This window comes from Acomys minous (assembly GCF_964271855.1).
Source record: "Acomys minous genome assembly, chromosome: 7".
NCBI classification, from domain to species: domain Eukaryota; kingdom Metazoa; phylum Chordata; class Mammalia; order Rodentia; family Muridae; genus Acomys; species Acomys minous.
In genome coordinates, this window is record NC_140488.1 from 29751738 (window position 1) to 29763934 (window position 12197).

The window sequence follows — 12197 nt, forward strand, 5'->3', positions numbered from 1 at the left end:
TTCTCATCCAAATAATTGCATTCACATAAAGATCTGTTAATGAAACATTAGAACTAAAGGATTAATTCCTGAAAAATATCAATGCTTGAAGCTAAAAACTCAGTTATGATTTCATGGTAACAGGATCTATTATTAATTGTATAAACTTTACCTAATTGAAATAAACATACTACTTTAGATAGTTTTAAGACTTTATATAAGTTAAAATGCTATTTAAAAATAAAATAACTGTTTAAATAGACTTTCTGGGTGAAAATTATGGAGCATTTCCAATTTTTAATTATTTCCTGATCATTTCTCCTATTAGTTGAATGGAGAAAATCCTCCTTTGCTATTGAAATATGACAGTATTTAATGTTCATGAGTCTAAAGAATAAAATGCTTAGCAGAAAATAAAGTATACACTTAATGAACTAGAATTGCAGATATAGGGTATATCCAAAGCAGAGAACTTATGCCCACAGATTGTACTATGAAGGAAGCATCTAGACATAAAGAGTACTTACACATTTTTTAAGTATTATGATATGACAAAGACGACAGAACTATTGTACACATATCGGGTTACTAAAAAGTATTCAGGAAGATAGTAAGAGTCCTTAGTAGACATATTATGACATCTGCACAAAATGACTGAATGTTCAATATAATAAATGAACATCTGAGGCCTCACAGTAAGCACAATAAGAAAATAATTAAGGAGCAAATAACAAAATTGATATTTTCTTCTGCCAACCTTGTCTATATTGCAGAAAAGAAAAGCCTAGACTAGACAACAGTATTTCCAAAGACACATAAGACAATATTAACAGCCTCTGCACATAAACTAAAGCCCTCTCCTAGAACAAGAATACCTCACTTCAAAAGACTCTATGGTAATTCAAATACTGGAAGAAGTGTATAACCAAAATGTACTTATTTGTTAATGTGTTTGTCAACAGTATCCACAGTAAAAACACACAACATTTGCCCTCAATAAACAGTTTTAATCAGTCTGGAAAAAGTAGGTCTACTACATTTATCTTAATATGTATAGGAAAATTCTAAAATTTAGGCATAAATGAATATCTAAAGAATTAGAAAATAAAATCCAGATACATATTTCTGGAACAATTCCAAATAAAGGACACGTTGTTATGGGGTGATCTTATTGTAGATCTTGATTGACTTTCAATTTCTAGTACTGAACAGTGTCCCATTCCTTCTAAGGGGGGGTTATGTAGGCTTCTGTTTGCTCTCTGGGTCTACAAATGTTTATTTTAATCAGGAAGTGGTTATAAGTTATTATTGGTCTTATTCAGAGAGAAAACTAGCCTGAACTCAGGGATGTCTCCCTTTTCCTTTATCTTTCATTTGTAGGTAAGGAGATAGAAGCAGAGTAGAAAGAAAGGGGGATATAGAAATATAGAGGGAAGATAGAACAAAAGGTAGGTGATTGAAACTACTACTTAACTCAATGCCTTAATGTTACTCACAAAAAGGTTATCTCTATATCATTGGTATAGAATTTTGTATATTGATGCAAATCATGGTCATGTCAAATACTAGTCTGATTTAGCACAAGAATATATATCCTAAGTCTAACAGATAGCTATGATTCTATAGATATATAATGTAAAATAGTTAAATAAGGTCTTCAAAAGCCTCAGAGATTCACAGAATATGGCATTTAAAGATGTTTTTATTATTCTAAAAATTCTTTGACAATACGACAAGTTAACTCCTGATAGCACCCAGCCTACCTCAAAGAAGATGATGAGTGTCAAAGAACCTCCTTATGGAGCTGGTTTCAAATGTGGCAAACTAGCCACTGGGGAAAATGTCCCCATTTCTGCCACAGACAGAATTCTGCCTAGAAATGAGCAAGCTTAGAAACATGAAGAGTCAATAGCTGAACTCTGCCAAGACAGGATAAGCAAGGCCTCAATAGTTCCTGCCTCGAGAATAAATCGGGCAGAGATATTGGGCTAGAGGGCTAAAGATGAGGCTCCAACATTATAGAGAGTGATGAGTGACTGTTCAAGAAGTAAACTGTCTCAGTCATTCTTTCATTTTGAAATCTGCCAACCTGCACTACCACTTCACTCTGGCATTTAAGTTTCATTTCCTCTCAAGTCTCTGAGGGGTTGAAGACCAGATAGTTTAGTTTTACAATTGAGTTTAGTTAGCTAGGGGATAAGATATTTTTAGATTAAGATAAATTATTTAAATTAATAGAGATTAGATATGATAGATATTGAATTTCATTCAGAAATTTAGATCCAACAAGACAGGAAAGATGTTTATTTCAAGTTTGACAAATACAAATAGGCAAAACCCTATGAATGTAACATTTATATAACTCATCATTGTCTCATGGTTCTCCCTGTTGTATGTAGTTTGTTTTATTCATGTGTAATAAAATAAATGTATATGTTTAAAAAGCAAAGAGTTACTAATACAGTAAAAAAAAAAGATTAAACATACAAACCCTTATTATGAGTTTAGGATAGTCATAATAAGTAATGTTCTTAAAAAAATAATTACACGCTCTCTGCAGTATATTTTGGGACTGAAATTAAATATATTTGATATAGTCATTAATTTCCAATAGCATACAGTCTAGTTTTAGAATAAGGATACATATATTTCTTATGTTCCAGGCTGGCTTCAAATTATTTTTCCATTAATTTGCTTGTTCATTTTACACCCCACTCCCTCCTCTCCTCTAAGTCCCTCCCTCTAACCTACTTCCCACATGACCCCTCAACCCCTTCTACCAACCCACCCTGGCACATTAAGTTATATCAGGACTAAGTGCCTCTTCTTTCACTGAGACAAGACAAGGCAGCCCTACCTACTAAGGAAATGGGATCCAGAGGGAGGCAAAAGAGTCCAAATCAAAGACAGCCCCTGGTCCAATTGTTTGGAAACTCACTTTAAAACCAAACAGTCCAACAGCTTCCTATATTTAAATATCCTAGGAAAGTTCTGGGCATGTTCTTTGGTGGGTGGTTCAGCTTCTATGAGCCCCCATAGGCCCAGGACTATGTAGGTCTTCTTGTGGTGTCCTTAAGCCCTCCAGCTCCCTCAATACCTCCCCAACTCAACCATAGAGAGTCCTACCTAATGTTTGGCTGTGGGTCTTTTCATCTGTTTCCATTATCTGCTGCATGAAGCCTCTCAGATGACAGATGTGATAGGTACCTGTGTGAAAGGATAGCAGAGTAGCAGTAATAGTGTCAGGGGTTGGGCCTCTCCCATAGGATTGGCTTCAAGTTGGGCCAGTCATTGGTTGGCCATTCCATCAATTTATGTTCCACCTTTATCTCTGCACATCTTGTAAGCAAGACAAATTTTGAGTGGATTGTTTTGTAGGTGAGCTAGTTTTGCCCTCATTCCACTAGAAGTCCAGGCTACATTGGGAAAGGCTCTTCACGAATCCTATATCTGATAGAGGGCTAATATCCAAAATATACAAAGAACTCAAGAATTTAAACACCAAGAAAACAAATAACCCAATTAAAAATGGGAGTACAGAGCTAAACAGAATTTTCAACAAAGCAATCTCAAATGGCCAAGAAGCACTTAAATAAATGTTCAATGTCATTAATCATCAGGGAAATGGAAATCAAAATGACTCTGAGATTCTACCTTACATATTCCAGAATGTCTAAGATCAAAAACTCAAGTAACAGTACATGCTGGCAAGGATGTGGACCAAGGGACACATTACTCCATTGCTGGTGGGGGTGCAAACTTGGACAGCCACTTTTAAAATCGTTCTAGCACTTCTTCAGAAAATTGAGGATAGCTTTACCCAGATATACCAGTCCTTGGCATATACTCAAAAGACACTCCACTATACCAAAAGGACATGTGTTCAACCATGTTCATAGCAGCTTTATTCACAGTAATCACAAACTGGGAACAACCTAGATGTCCTTCAACCAAAGAGTAAATTTTTTTTTTAAAAGTGGTACATTAACACAATGGAATACTACTCATCCATTAAAAACAAGGAAATCACAGAATTTGCAGTCAAATGGATGGAACTAGAAAGGACCATCCTCAGTGAGGTAATGCAGACCCAGAAGGACACACATGGTATGCACTCACTCATAAAATGATATTAGCCACATAATGCAGGATAACCATGCTACAATCCACAAACCCAGTGAAACTAACTAACAAGCAGGGCTAAGTGAAGGATACTTGAATCCCACCAAGAAGAGGAAATTAAAAGAGATATCATAGACATCAGAAGTGAGGGAGAGAGGGAAGTGGGTAAGAGAGTTGGTGGAGAAGGGGCCGGGAGCATGGGAATCATGTGTGAAGAGAATGGGAATGGGAGTCAGAGGGCTGAAATATGAAGGGAAATTGGTGTTGGGGCATCTCTGGGACAAGCTGGAGACCTGGGGTGGGGGAGGCTCCTGGGAAGAAATGGGGGTTGACCCTTGCTGTGGCTCATTCTTATATAGCAAAGGGCAACCATGGACTTCTTAACATGCCTTGAACTCCCACGTCATGAGATTACAGGTGTGCTAAGCCTGGTTATGTATTTCTGGATATCATGCCCAGGGGCCTCATACATTCTGCCAGATTGGAATTGTTTCTCTAGCAGATATTTATTTTTAAAGAATAAGGTGTAGACAAGGAACTTAATGGTCATGTGGCAAATGAAAAATTTTTAGCAGAAATCAAATTAGATTCTCAGCATGTTCTTACAGAACTAAGACTTTAAAGAATACTGACGGCATGGGGATATGGAAATACTGTAAAAGATGGTGTCAAGGAGAATAAATTTAATTGTAAAAACTGATATTTCCAACATATGCTGTTTTGATAAGAAAAAAATTTCAACAAAAATTTACCATGTGAAAAAATGATTTAATCAAGTACATATATATGTGCAATAAAAGCATATATTTGTACCAAAACTTGTGTCCAAATATTTTATAACACTATTATCTCTAATACCTAAAACATCTGTTATTATTTTTTTCTTTCTATGACAATTACCTGCAACATAATTTAATGGAAAGAAAGATGTGTTTTAGTTCACAGTCTCGTTTATTCCTGGGCCTTGGTAGTGCATTATGTTAGAGATGTGTTGGGGAATAGAGCTACATACTAGAAAGGAAGCAGGAAGGACAGACAAACATGAGATATAACTACCAAAGACATGTCATCCCCTAACTTTCTCCAGCTAGGATCTACCTCCTATGACCCACATTCCTGCATTTCCCAAAATAATGTAATAATGTGTGCAACAGTCCTTCAACACATAATCAAATATTTGAAGTTGGTTTTCCTCCAGGTAAATAATAATTCTTCAAAACATTATGCTAAATAACAACTCTAGATGCTATAGACATGTTATGATCCTATTGATGTGAAATGTTGTGGAGGAAAAAAGGATCTGTGCATATAGGAACTAGATTGGTGTTGCCTGCAGTGAAGTCAAGGATAGGAAGTTATGCAAATGAGCAAAGGGATGTTTCTTGAGTGGCACAAATGTTCCAAAATTGATTTGTGCTGATTATAGAACAATTCAACAAATTATGTAAACTGTAATTAAATTATAGATTTCAAGTGAGTAAACTTTCCCAATGTCAATTATAACTCAAGAACAAACCCAATGCTTATCCAGTACCAAATGGTCAGCTCTAAAAACACACATGTTTAATTTGTGTTTATATTTAATTAACATGTTATATTTAGAAATATATATACATACATGTGTGAGTGTTTGCTTGCAATAACAATTAATGAAAAATTGTACATGAATTTGAAGAAGAGCAGGGAGAGTATATGGAAACGTTTTGAAGCAGGAATGGGAAGGGGACTTTCTGAAATTTAAATAAAAACAAAAGGTAAGGGAAAATATATAATGATTTTTTTCTTAGTTTCCTTTTGTGTTGTTAAAAATACTCTGACATAAACAACTTAAGGGAGAAAATACTTGCTATATTTTAGAGTTCCAGGTTATAGCCCATCATAGCAGCAAACTCAAGGCTTCAGGAAGTGAAGCAGCTGGTCTGATTGCTTGGGCTCAACTCACTTGCTCCATTCCAGTATAGTTCTAGCCTATGAAACAGTGCTGTCAGGATACAGGGTGGCTTTTCCTGTTTCAATTAAACCATTTAATGAGATGCTTTACAAAACAAGCCCACAGCCAACCTAATCTACACAGTCTCTCATTGAGACTTCACTACCAAGTGATTCTAGGTTTTATCAAGTTAATAAGTAAATAAACCATGCTGGAATTAAAAGTGACAAATGCCAGTGGCTGCTTTGCTGCATTTGAAGCCATCTACATAAAGAGATGATCATCATCTTCTTTGAGATAAGCTAGGTGTTACAAGGAGTTAATCTTTCTTAATGTCAAATAATCTTTTTTTATTAATTTATTCTTGTTACATCTCAATAGTTATCCCATCCCTTGTATCCTCCCATTCTTCCCTCCCTCCCATTTTCCCCTTATTCCCCTCCCCTATGACTGTTCCTGAGGGGGATTTCCTCCCCCTGTATATGCTCATAGGGTATCAAGTCTCTTCTTGGCAACCTGCTGTCCTTCCTCTGAGTGCCACCAGGTCTCCCCCTCCAGGGGACATGGTCAAAGGTGAGGCACCAGAGTACGTGTGAAAGTCATATCCCACTCTCCACTCAACTGTGGAGAGTGTTCTGACCATTGGCTAGATCTGGGTAGGGGCTTAAGGTTTACCGCCTGTATTGTCCTTGGCTGGTGCCTTAGTTTGAGTGGGACCCCTGGGCCCAAATCTGCCTACCATAATGTTCTACTTGTAGGTTTCTAGGACCCTCTGGATCCTTCTACTTTGCTATTCTTCCATGCTTCTCTCATCCAGAGTCTCAATGGGATGTCCTCTCCTCTGTCCCAGTTTCCTGGTGAGTGAAGGCTTTCATGGGACATGCCCCTTGGGCTAATATGCACATATAAGTGAGATTATACCATTTGAGTCTTTCTGCTTCTGGGTTAACTCACTCATTATGATCATTTCTAGCTCAATCCATTTGTCCATAAATTTCGGGAATTCCTTGTTTTTAATAGCTGAGTAGTATTCCATCGTGTAAATGTACCACAGTTTCTTTATCCATTCTTCTACTGATGGACACTCAGGCTGTTTCCATGATCTGGCTATTATGAATAAGGCTGCTATGAACATGGTTGAGCAAATTTTCTTGTTGTGTGCTGGAGCATCTTCTGGGTATATTCCAAGGAGTGGAATAGCTGGGTCTTGAGGAAGCCCTATTCCCATTTTTCTGAGACAGCACCAGATAGATTTCCAAAGTGGTTGTACTAGTTTGCATTCCCACCAGCAATGAAGGAGTGTTCCTTTCTCCCCACATCCTCGTCAGCATGTGGTGTTGCTTGAATTTTTGATCTTAGCCATTCTGATGGGTGTAAGATGGAATCTCAGAGTTGTTTTGATTTGCATTTCCCTGATGATTAAGGAGGTTGAGCATTTCTTTAAGTGTTTCTCAGCCATTTGATATTCCTCTGTTGAGAATTCTCTGTTTAGTTCCAAGCCCCATTTCTCAATTGGGTTATTTGGTTTGGTGGTGTTTAATTTCTTGAGTTCTTTATATATTTTGGATATTAGAACTTTGTCATATGTAGGGTTGGTGAAGATCTTTTCCCAGTCTGTAGGCTGTCGCTTTGTTCTCTTGACAGTGTCTCCTGCCTTACAGAAGCTTCTCAGCCTCATGAGGTCCCATTTATTAACTGATGACAAAAACATCTTTAAATGGCATATTCTTTAGGTCACTGAGGTTTTGAAGACATATCTACCTATAGAATATCTATCTGTTACAGCTAGGATGTATATTCTTGTAACAAAAATAGACCAATAACTGACATTACCATGATTTGATCAACTAACAATGAACTTGTATTAATTATCCTAAGTAGCCTGCACTGTCACTTTCTAAGTACTGGAAGTAAACATTGTATAATTGAGCTGAGATGAGATATGATAGATATTGATTTACATTCAGAATTTTATACATGCCAAGATAGGAAGATGGTTTCGTCAAGGTAGACCAAATATTAATAGCCAAAACATTATTAATATGATGTTTATATAATTCCTGATTGTTTCATAGTTCTTATTGCTCTATGTAGTTCATTGCATATATATGTAATATGATAAATGTACATAAAAATAGAAAAAATAAACAATAAACAAGAAAGAAATAAAAATTATATTATTGGAAAATAAGTAACAAATGCTGTATGATGATAATTTTATAGGACTATACTATAAATGATATCTTTGATTATTTTAGAAGAAATCAGTAAATGTCTTCTAAACAAACTTGTCCTTTAGAAGGATGTGGTGAACTAGGTTGATCTTAGATTGTGAGGAAATATGAAAAAACAAGGAAGAACAGAGAAATAATATTAATACTGAAGTGGAGCATGAAATAAGTCTGATAAATAGAGCAACTACTATACAGAATCTGTACTATTGGAATGTGAGAAATTGGAAACAATTGAAAATCAGAACAGGCTTCTGAAAAAGACTGGTAGAATATGGGTTACAAATACCATGGATTGATGAGAAAAAAAATGAAAAGGTTCATATGATAACAGGCACCAATGATAAAGAGCAGTGGGGTATACACGACTGGTGCTAAGAACTGGGCTGACCTGGCCATAGCTGTCTAGTGCTGCAACAAGCCATTGTAAAGCTTGATTTCTTCTCCTGTTATTCTAATAAAATTCTATCACAAAAGAAACCTTTAAAAAGTTGACTGTGACTCATATTCCAAAGTTATAATCCATCATGGAGGAAGTCAATGGGACAAGAATTTGAAGCAACTAATCAGATAGTATCCACAATCAGGAAGCAGAATGATGAATACTTGTACTCAGTTAACTTTTGGTTTTTTTGTAATCTAGGATCCCAGCCTAGGAAATGGTACTGCCTACTCTTAGAATGATCTTTCTGTCTCATAAACTTAATATAATTCATTAAAATCATGAAGAGGGGTTAAATAATCACCCACAAGTCTATATGGAGGCTTACCTTCTAGATCATTCCAAATCCTGTCAAATTGAAAACACTACACATCAGAGGCCAATTTGGGAATGACATAGAATATTGTGGTATCTTTTATTTGGTGTGATGTGGCAGGTAGCTGAGCAAGAAAAGTTTCCATTTAAAATGACCATGCTAAGATTATGTAGGGTAAAGGTAGTATTGTGAATCCATGTATGTAAAATAAATGATGATCCAGTTGCTGATCTTTTCTTAAACTACTCATGGTATCATATAAGCACTAAGTTGCCTTCGAATCTTGTAAGTTATTTAAGCAAGCCACCCTGTCAACATTATTGTCGTCTAGCTCTTCAACAAATTCAGTGATGTACTGGGGTGCAGAGGACCTCTGAATGTCTTATCCAAGTAGTCTAGAATTATAAAGATTCCCTACCTATCTTGAAACAAATCCTTACAATGCTTGATCTAAATGATGTGCTAAGATCATGACCTTTTCAGAAATGCCTTTGATGTCAATCCTAATTCCACTAAATTTTACCTGACAGGGAAAGAATGATGCATTATAGGCTCATTTGTCAAGCATGCCAGTAATCTCTCATGGCAATAATCTGTTCCAGCTCGGCCCTGCAATGATGGGGTGTGAGAGTGATTTACCCTTACTGGGAAGAAACTTGTTAAGTGCTCAACCATTGATTAATGAAGCAAAAATGCACTAGGTAGACCTTGAAGTGATAAACTGGACAGGAACCTTGGCAGACATTAGAGCTTCCTGCCTACTAGCATGCAATGATTTATTTTGAGAATGATCATTTTCTTACCCACATACTTACAATGCCATGGAAAAATATCAGTATTGACAGTTAAGATACAGAAATGAAAAATACCACATATCACTCCTAATTTATGTTTTAATCACATTTATAAGAGTAAAGAAATAGTCACAATAAAATTGTAAAAGCCCATTTTTTTCTTAGCTGACCTTTCAGATATAAAATTTTAAAATTGCTCTCATTTTTGATAATGTAAACATAAAAGAACAAGGAAATTGAAATTGCATTTTTATTTTTACAGGTACATTTTATGATTGGCCATTACAGCAAAGTAAGTATGTGATATTTTTAGTTGATTATTCATTCATTAAGCTTTAGAATGCCTTTAATCTCTTCTTCCTCAATTTATCCCATTTCTCTAAACACCATCAGCACTACAGCTAACAAACTAAAATGGACGCAGGGTGGGATAGGGATGTATTTTTCCCTTATTGTTATTCTCAATATTTTCACAAATTGCTAAATTTCTTTCTGGTAAACATTACTTCTATAACAAACAGAAATTATAAAGGGCTTAGAGGATTAATAGGACACTACACATTTCTGATCCTTTCCTTTTGTGATGCAATGTGGTACACAAAGTGTAATTTAAAATATTTGCTGCTCTTTTTTGGCTAGTGGCCCCTGAATTCTTGCTGTTGTGTTCTTACCATGTATATCATTGTGTATGGAGGGAAGTCTAGGACCAATTTTATGCATTATTACTTGAGACTGATAATTTTAAAGTTGCTTTTAAAAGGTGATCTTCTTTGTTTCAGTTATTTTGAGGCAAGGCATCATTTTGTAGCCCAGGAAACCCTTATACTCACAATGATCCACCTGCCTCAGCATCCAATTTCTTAATGTTGTAAGGCAAATGTCTATCACCACCACTTTAACAATAAAAGTACATTAAGTGATGTTAATATTATATGCACATGACATAGCATTCAAGGAATTTAAATACAAAATATGATGTAGCATGTGGGAGTAGTGACAAATCCTCTTAGACCTGAAGGGTCCAATATTGCCTTATAATTTCTTCCCTGAAACTTCTGAAGAGTTCCTGTTCATCACGTCCCTCAAACCTTGCTTGATGATAGTCCCTGAGTGATCAATTAACTTACCAAGAATTATATTTCCTTTAAAATGTAGAGTTATTTGTTTGATAACACAAAGAAAATCCTGATGTCCTGGCTTCCAACTAGTACTCTTATAAATTACTGACAAATTATAGTAAATGGCTCTTCTTGCAATGTTGTCACTGATAGATAAATCTATGCTATATATTTCTGGCTTTTATTGTCTCTTAAAACATCATCAGATTGATTTTAGAGTAACAATGATATAAAATAAATACGCAAGATACACTCCCAATAAAACAGAAGAAAATGTGGAAAGGGAAAGCCATTTCTGAGTGCTGTTTGGTTTCAGCACAAACTTGTTTATTTCTTGCTTGCAAATTGTGGAGACAGCTTGTTCTTTAAAAAAACTTCCACATTCATAGCAAGGAAACCCAATAATTCCATTGTACATTTAACCTTAAAATTAGTATAAAATTGGAGCCAGGCGTAGTGGCACAATTCCGTAATTCCAGCACTCAAAGAAGCAGAGGCAGGTGGATCTCTGTGATTTTGAGGCCAGTCTGGTCTACAAAGTCTAGGACAGCCAAAGCTACACATAGAAACCCTGTCTTGAAAACCAAAAGTAAAAACAAAAACAAAAACAAAACATAAAATTGGGTAGTTTTTGATGACTTTTAAGATACATTTTAGTCTTCGATGGCTTAATAAGATATTCACAGAATATGTGTATCAGTTATAATTTTGTATCTCATTTACATTGCTCAAAAACAATATATAAATATAGCACTAGCAACATTTTTAACATGAAAAGTCTAGTCTCCTGCAGCTGCTTAGCGGTAGTAACTGTTTGTGTATTAATTTACTCAAAATTATTAATAAACACTTAGATAACATATCAGTGATAGTTATAGAGATAAAGATGAACCATTTTTTCTTCACATTATAACAGTGATAAACAAATATTTGTAACATGAAAACTTCTTAATTAACTATAATATGTAGAGGAGACTGCTAATTACGGCACTTTAAAATAAAGTAACAAGTTTATCTTTTATTTCAGTCTTTGTAGTTGAAATGTATTATAAAACTGTAGTCCATTTAATTATCTTCTTGAGCACAGTTTAGGAAAGATAATTGTGTTTTACTTTAGTATTTGTATTACTTTCTCAGAGTCTCATATTATTTATGCTGAAATCCATTACTATTGTGAATGTAAAGTTGGACACTAGGATGAATCCTTATGATAGCACATCATTTCTTGAGAGATGAAATTGTTTCTCTTTTAATAAATCCTAGAT

At 35.3% G+C, this 12197-nt stretch overlaps 1 protein-coding gene across 4 annotated transcripts in view; it reads left to right on the forward strand.

Moving 5' to 3' along the window:
- TENM1 (teneurin transmembrane protein 1) overlaps positions 1-12197 on the forward strand; it is an 839058-nt gene that overhangs the window by 139239 nt on the left and 687622 nt on the right. For 3 of the 4 annotated variants that reach the window (XM_084789577.1, XM_084789578.1, XM_084789576.1), the window contains one exon: positions 10077-10106. The exons of the other annotated variant lie outside the window; for it this stretch is intronic. The gene's annotated coding sequence lies outside the window, so the exon portion shown is untranslated. The remainder of the gene's footprint in view (positions 1-10076; positions 10107-12197) is intronic. 4 annotated transcript variants of the gene reach the window in all.